We start from the raw sequence: 7,074 nt of genomic DNA, 5'->3' as shown, positions 1-7,074 counted from the left end.
TCATCCACATCAACATAATTACTTTGCGATTGACACTGGCTACAGAGGATTCATCGAACCTTTAAGCTATTTCTCTACCATTCCACAAACGATTAATGTGCGGGAAAAACGAACAGAAATCTTTCCATACGAGGTCTGATTTATTTTATTTTGGTGATAATTCCTTCCTATTCTACGTGGGTGTCAGTAATTTTTTTGACACTCCGAGGAGAAAGTTTGTGACTGAAATTTCATTAGAAGATCCTGCCTCAACGAAAGCCACCTTTGTTTTTACGATTGCCACCTCAATTCGCATATCATTGAAATTTGGAAAGAAAGAAGGCAGACTCCTGAACTACTGAGGAACATATCCCAGAACGTGATTTTTGATGTGGGCGCATTGAGATAATTTAGTTATTTGCTGAAGATGGCAGCGGCAATTGCTAAATTAAGATAAAAATTCAAACGGCTTCTTGCTGCTTTCAAGCGGATGAGCAACAAATCAGAGATGACTTCGGTTGTTGGAGTCAAGGCAGGATGTTAAACGACTGCGGACAGAAAATTAGCAGCTAGTACTGCTCTTATACTTAGAGTAATCTCACTGTCGAGAGGACACTTTTCGGTCTTAAATCCACAGAGTAAACTGCTCCAGATCCACTTTTTGCCAGCGTCTCTTCAGACGAATGTTTGTAGCCAGATGACTCCGACATGAGCACTCTGTGCCCTTGACACTTGCCGCCTTCAGTAATATCACAGTTTAACTCTTTTTACCTTTAGCAGAAGACAGTAGTGTAACTCGGTTATAGACGTCAGCGTTTTCACTTAGCGTGTGCGAGTACGCCACGCTAGTTCCGTAAGACTACGTATTCCGATACGTGTACCCTTTCGTCATCTCGATCGTTATCTCGTGAGTTCAGTTCTCTCTAACTTGTTAGGATTATCACATGCATCGAACTCAGTTTTGTGATTCTTCATACATTGATTTTTGTATTTATTGGTCGACATCTTTGTCAATCCCTTCCTTGTATATACTGTCGTTGGACAAAAATATGGAAACACCATGCATAATGCGGTGTAAGAAACCCGCTGGCATTCAAAACAGGCACCAGTCTTCTACGAATGAAGAAATACAGGTCCTGTATGGTTTTCGTGGGAATCATGTACAATTCTTCTGGCTAAATAGAGGCAAACTCAGGTAACTAAGATGGAGGTGGTTAACGATCACTTACCCTTTTCTCGTAAGCAGACCACAGAGGCTCGACAGCGTTGAAATCTGGCGACTATGGCAGCCAGTTGAAATGCGACAATTCATCCTCGTGTTCACAAAACCAGTTCCGAACTATGCGAGTTATTTTGAAATGCCCCGCCCGCGGTGGTCTCGCGGTTCTAGGCGCGTAGTCCGGAACCGTGCTACTGCTACGGTCGCAGGTTCGAATCCTGCCTCGGGCATGGATGTGTGTGATGTCCTTAGGTTAGTTAGGTTTAAGTAGTTCTAAGTTCTAGGGGACTAATGACCACAGCAGTTGAGTCCCATCATGCTCAGAGCCATTTGAACCATTTTTTTATTTTGAAATGGGGGCCCTGTCGTATTGGAATACAGCATCACAACTGGGGAACAAACATTGCACCTGGGATGGACTTGGTAAGCCAAAACAGTCACATGATCCTTTAGCAATGTGACTTTGAAGAGTAACTATGGGGTCCACAGAATACCATGATACGGCTGCCCAAATCATCACCGAACCCCCTCCATGTTTCACTCTTGGAAGGGAAACTCGTCCAGAAGAAGGAAATTATGTGAAATAGGACTCATCCGACCAAATTACTTTTTTCCATTACTCCATAATCCAGGTTTTATGGCTTCGGGACCACCTTTTCCTGCTGCGGTCATGTTCAGCATTTATGACTGGTTTTGGAATTCCAACTCTGCCTGCATTTACCGGCTTGTGGAGCTCCCTTCGTGTTGCTCTGGTACTGACAGTGTTCCCGAGTGCGACATCAAGTTCTGCTGTGACTTCTGCTGCTGTCGTCCTCTTATTTTTCGCCACACTTGCCTGCAGTGACCGTCTGTCACGATCACACATTTTCGTCCGCGCTGTGACTTCACGAATGATATTTTGCCGCTTTTCTTGCATGTGATATAAATCTTGGATACGGTGCCTCTTGTAAAACCAAACATTTCGGCTCAATTGGTTAGGGAAGCACCCAACATACGAGCAACAACAGTTTTCCTACGTTCGAATTCACTTAACTGCTGCTTGACGTACACACACCTACACAGAACACTATTCTGACCACGACTGACTCTTGCAACGTATTGAGCACATTACAAGGATTCTATTCATGATCAAATACAACAGTCCTACCCGCAGGCTGTCCTCCCCCGGTAGTTGAGTGATCAGCGCGACAGAACGTCAATCCTAGGGGCCCGGGTTCGATTTCCGGCTGGTCATAGATTTTCTCCGCTCGGGGACTGCGTGTTGTGTTGTCCTAATCATCTCAGTTCATCCCCATCGACGCGCAAGTGGCCGACCTGGCGTCAAATCGAAATACTTGCACCTGGCGAACGGTCTAATCGACGGGAGGCCCCAGTCACATTTGTAAGTAGGCTGTTTAGGTTTTTTTAATTGGTAACGCCGCCGCCACGTAGCGCTCTGTATAAAAATCATTGGCTGTGCCGTGTGCAGTCTGTGGCTGGTTTGCATTGTTGTCTGCCATTGTAGTGTTGGACAGCGGCAGCTGGATGCTAACAGCGCGTAGCGTTGCGCAGTTGGAGGTGAGCCGCCAGCAGTGGTGGACGTGGGGAAAGAGATGGTGGAGTTTTGAAATTTGTAAGAATTGGTGTCATGAACTGATATATATATTATGACTATTAAGGTAAATACATTGTTTGTTCTGTATTAAAATCTTTCATTTGCTAACTACGCCTATCAGTAGTTAGTGCCTTCCGTAGTTTGAATCTTTTATTTAGTTGGCAGTAGTGGCGCTTGCTGTATTGCAGTAGCTTGAGTAACGAAGATTTTTGTGAGGTAAGTGATTTGTGAAACGTATAGGTTAATGTTAGTCAGGTCCATCCTTTCGTAGGGATTTTTGGAAGTCAGATTGCGTTGCGCCAAAAGTATTGTGTTTCAGTTTAAGCACAGACTTGTACAATTGTTCTAAGGGGACGTTTCACATTTACATTTATTTACCTGCAGGCTTGTCTAGCACCTGCATTTACATTGAATCATTCATTTCTCGTAGACTTTTCATATTTTTGCCCAAGCCCTGTACAACGAAGAGCGGCACGTTTCATCATGGACCGCTTAGAGAGCTCGACGGCGTTACAATGTCAGGCACTGCAATATAGGCGCTGTTCACCACGGACAGGCCTACAGTTGAAATTTCGATACTCGGGACACAGTTCTTCTCACAAGAATCTCACGACATTACCAAGCCGAGATAATCAGACAAATTAAGGCACGTACTCATGTTTTCGTATAATCACTCTTCCTGTGCACCATTCGCTAATGGGACAGAGAAGCGGGAAGAATTGTACCATCAGAAGTGCCCTCCACAACGCACAGTCAGTTGACTTGCGGGGTGTAGATATAGATGAATCATTTGTTGTGTCAGAAATTATGGTCAGGCATAAATGATATGTGACATCGTTGTATGGAACCGATTTCATCTGCCCACGAAGAGTGACGTTTATTCCTATCTTGTTTACTTTTGTCAACATTATGATGTATATGAAGTGCTCAGTGTTGAATTTACATACATTAACTGACAAGACTAAATTTCTCTCTCTCTATCTCTTTCCAAGCATTAATACAGACTGGCGAGTCATCTGGTTAATCGGACGTGGTATGTTAATTTTAAGGGGTCGTCAGATGCCCTTCCTGTCGCCACCGCGTACCACGCGGGAAGGAATCAGTGCACCCCAACTGTCTGCGTCTAGTGTAGTCTATGGAATAGTGCAAATGTGCTCAGATGTCTGCGAGCCGTGTAACTCAGGAGGAACGTGGGGACCAGTCAGGTATTCACCTGGCAGGATGTGGAAAACCGCCCAAAAACCACATCCAGACTGGCCGGCACACCGGCCCTCGTCGCTAATCCGCCGGGCGGATTCGATCCGACACGGGCGCGCCTATCCGAGTCAAGGAAGCAGCGCGTCAGCGCTCTCAGCTATCCTGGCGGGTCGCAAGACTAAGACTAATTTTCATTATTAGTAACTCACTGTCCGAAAAAAGTCAACTGGGACCCTAACATTTACGAAATGCACGGAATCTGTTGCTAAATTACACTTATCTAGCTGCTGTATTGTCATTTGCGCATGCAGATGGCTTCAAGTGCAGCAATTCGAAGTCACAAGGAATAGTAGCGCCTATTTATTTTACGCCATCGAAAATGTTAGGTTTGCCCAATGAGATATGATATAGAAAAATAACATGTGTGTGAGACAGAATTTGCGATGTTTCAAAGCGTCAGCAATAACAAATTTCAGAACGTAGGATCTCTGTTCCCATAACAACAACTTCGATTCGCAGAAGTATAGGTCTACTGTATTGCATTCATGGTTAGGCTTGTTACACACTGCACATTTGTTGGCAGCTACCATGAGACATTAAAGCAAGTATGGCCAATCACGAACTGGTTTCCACAATTTGTAAACCATCGTTAGCTAGAAGTCCACGAGCAACCAGCGACTGCATTCAAGGAGGGGCAACAAATGGGGTGACTTCAATCAAGTGTTCGATACAGTTCCACACAGTCGTTTAATGAACAAAGTAAGAGCATATGGACTATCAGACCAATAGTGTGAATAGATTGAAGAGTTCCTAGATAACAGAACGCAGCATGTCATTCTCAATGGAGAGGCGTTTTCTGAATTAAGAGTGTTTTCAGGTGTGCAGCAGGGGAGTGTCGTAGGACCGTTGCTATTCGCAATAAACATAAATGACCTTGTGGATAACATCGGAAGTTCACTGTGGCTTTTTGCGGATGATGCTGTGGTGTATCGAGAGGTTGTAGCAATGGAAAATTGTACTGAAATGCAGGAGGATCTGCCGCGAATTGACACATGGTGCTGGGAATGGCCTTGTAAAGATGGCGAAAATGATCCTCCACCGCCTTTACTATGGTTGCTTGGGTCGTACATAAGCGACCGTCGTGTTTCCTGAGTTGTGTGATTAAATGTTGGCGTTGTCGGCGCTTATCCGCCACAACGTGGTGTATAGTGGGTTCCTCTGCAAACGTTCGGTCGTGCAGTCGCGAGCGGACGACTGCAACTTCTAGTCGGCGCTTCGTCAATGACAGTATGTGAGCCTTGATTCTGCTTTGATCATGTTGTCTCTCCGGGGAGGGGGGTAAGGCGTCGAGGTCCCTGAGTGCCGCGTAGTAAAAATCGAGGGTCTGTCGATGCCACGCAGTCACGTCCTTGCCATATTGCATAAGTGTCCTACGCATTGCTGGTTTGGCACAGAGGAGCCACCACTCCAGGGTCGAGGTGTATCGTGGATGGCGGCGTTCACAGTCAGCCCACGTTGCTGCAACTTGCCAACGGCAATCCAGGTCCTGGAGATGAGTTATGTTGAGCTTCCAAAAGCCATTGCTGCGCCAGACTTGTTGGGGGCGTAGGTGTATAGTGCAGATATAGGCACTGTGATCAGAATAGGCTTGAGGCCATAGTTCGGCGTCCACCACACCTTGTATGAGATCTTGTGACACATATATGCGGTCGAGTCGGCTGGCCGAATGACTGGTAAGATGAGTGTGGCCAGAGCGGTTACGGTGGACTTTTTCCCACGTGTCGCACAAGTGAAGTTCTTGGATCATCGCACCCAGTTCCGGACAAGGCATGTAATGTGGGATTTGGTCCTTGGGGTGAAGTACGCAATTAAAATCGCCGGCGAAGACGCTGTGGTCGTATCGTCCAAGGAAAAGGGGAGCGACATCTGTGGAGTAGAATCTGGCGCGGTCGTGACGTCTTGTGGTACCCGACGGCGCGTAAACATTAATGAATCGGGTATTGAGTGCCGTAAATGCTATCCCTCGCGCGGAGGGAAGAAACGTGATGTCGGTAACTTCAATACCTTCACGCACTAATATTGCCACTCCGGTATCTGCAGGGGTACCGGGCGTCACATGCGTGGTGTACCCGTAAAAGTGCGGGAGTGCAGTCGTTTTCACTTCTTGTAGGAAAGCAAAGTCAACCCCCATGGCTCGTATGGTTTCTTTCAAAAGTTGGATCTTGACAGGAGAACTGATCATGTTGATATTCATTGTCGCCAGGCGGTAAGCCTGGCAACGAGTTGTTTGGGCGAGGTTATCCATGGTGAAGGTGGAGAGAAGCGAACATCGGAAGTGATGTCACCCCCCGCCGAACGCGGTCCTCCTTGTGCTGCTTACGCTGCATGATACTGCGGCGTCTCAGCCGGCCGCGAGTCGGGATCTTGTGTCTCGACGTCCTCGGCCCACGAAGCGGGCGCGGATGTCTGTTCATGGTCCATAGCCTCGGAATGTTTGATAGTAAGGGACCGGGCGACTTCGCTGCCAGCACTGGTACCTTCCCGCTGCTCACTGTTTCTGTCAATGGGCTGATGGTCGAAAGCTGCATGTTTTTCTGTCTGTTCTGCTAGGTTGGAGTCAGTGGAAACAGCTTCAGCTTCGCGGCTGGCTTCTTGAGTGGTCAGTCGTTCTTCCCCGGCCGAATGCGAACCGCTGTGTTCCGACACGGACCGACGACGCCGCTTTCGGCGTTTCGGTGATCGCTGTTTCCGTACGTGGCCTTCATTGTCAGAAGACGGCACTGACTCATGCTCCGCCGGAACAAACGCTTCGGTCGGTACAATAAGGGAATCAATTGCCATCTTACTGGCGTCAATGTCTGTCGCGTTCGGTAGCTCCAGATTCGTAGTACTATTTTCCTCATGGTAACCTCCCCCTTGGCAGTCCTCTCCCGGAGATGAGAATGGGGGACCATTCCGGAATCTTTTGCCAATGGAGAGATCATCATGACACTTCTTCAACTACAAGCCACATGTCCTGTGGATACACGTTACGTGTCTTTAATGCAGAGGTTTCCATTGCCTTCTGCATCCTCATGTCGTTGAT

Source organism: Schistocerca gregaria, chromosome 3 (assembly GCF_023897955.1).
Source record: "Schistocerca gregaria isolate iqSchGreg1 chromosome 3, iqSchGreg1.2, whole genome shotgun sequence".
NCBI lineage: Eukaryota > Metazoa > Arthropoda > Insecta > Orthoptera > Acrididae > Schistocerca > Schistocerca gregaria.
The sequence above is the reverse complement of the archived record's forward strand: the minus strand, read 5'-3'. Positions refer to the sequence as shown.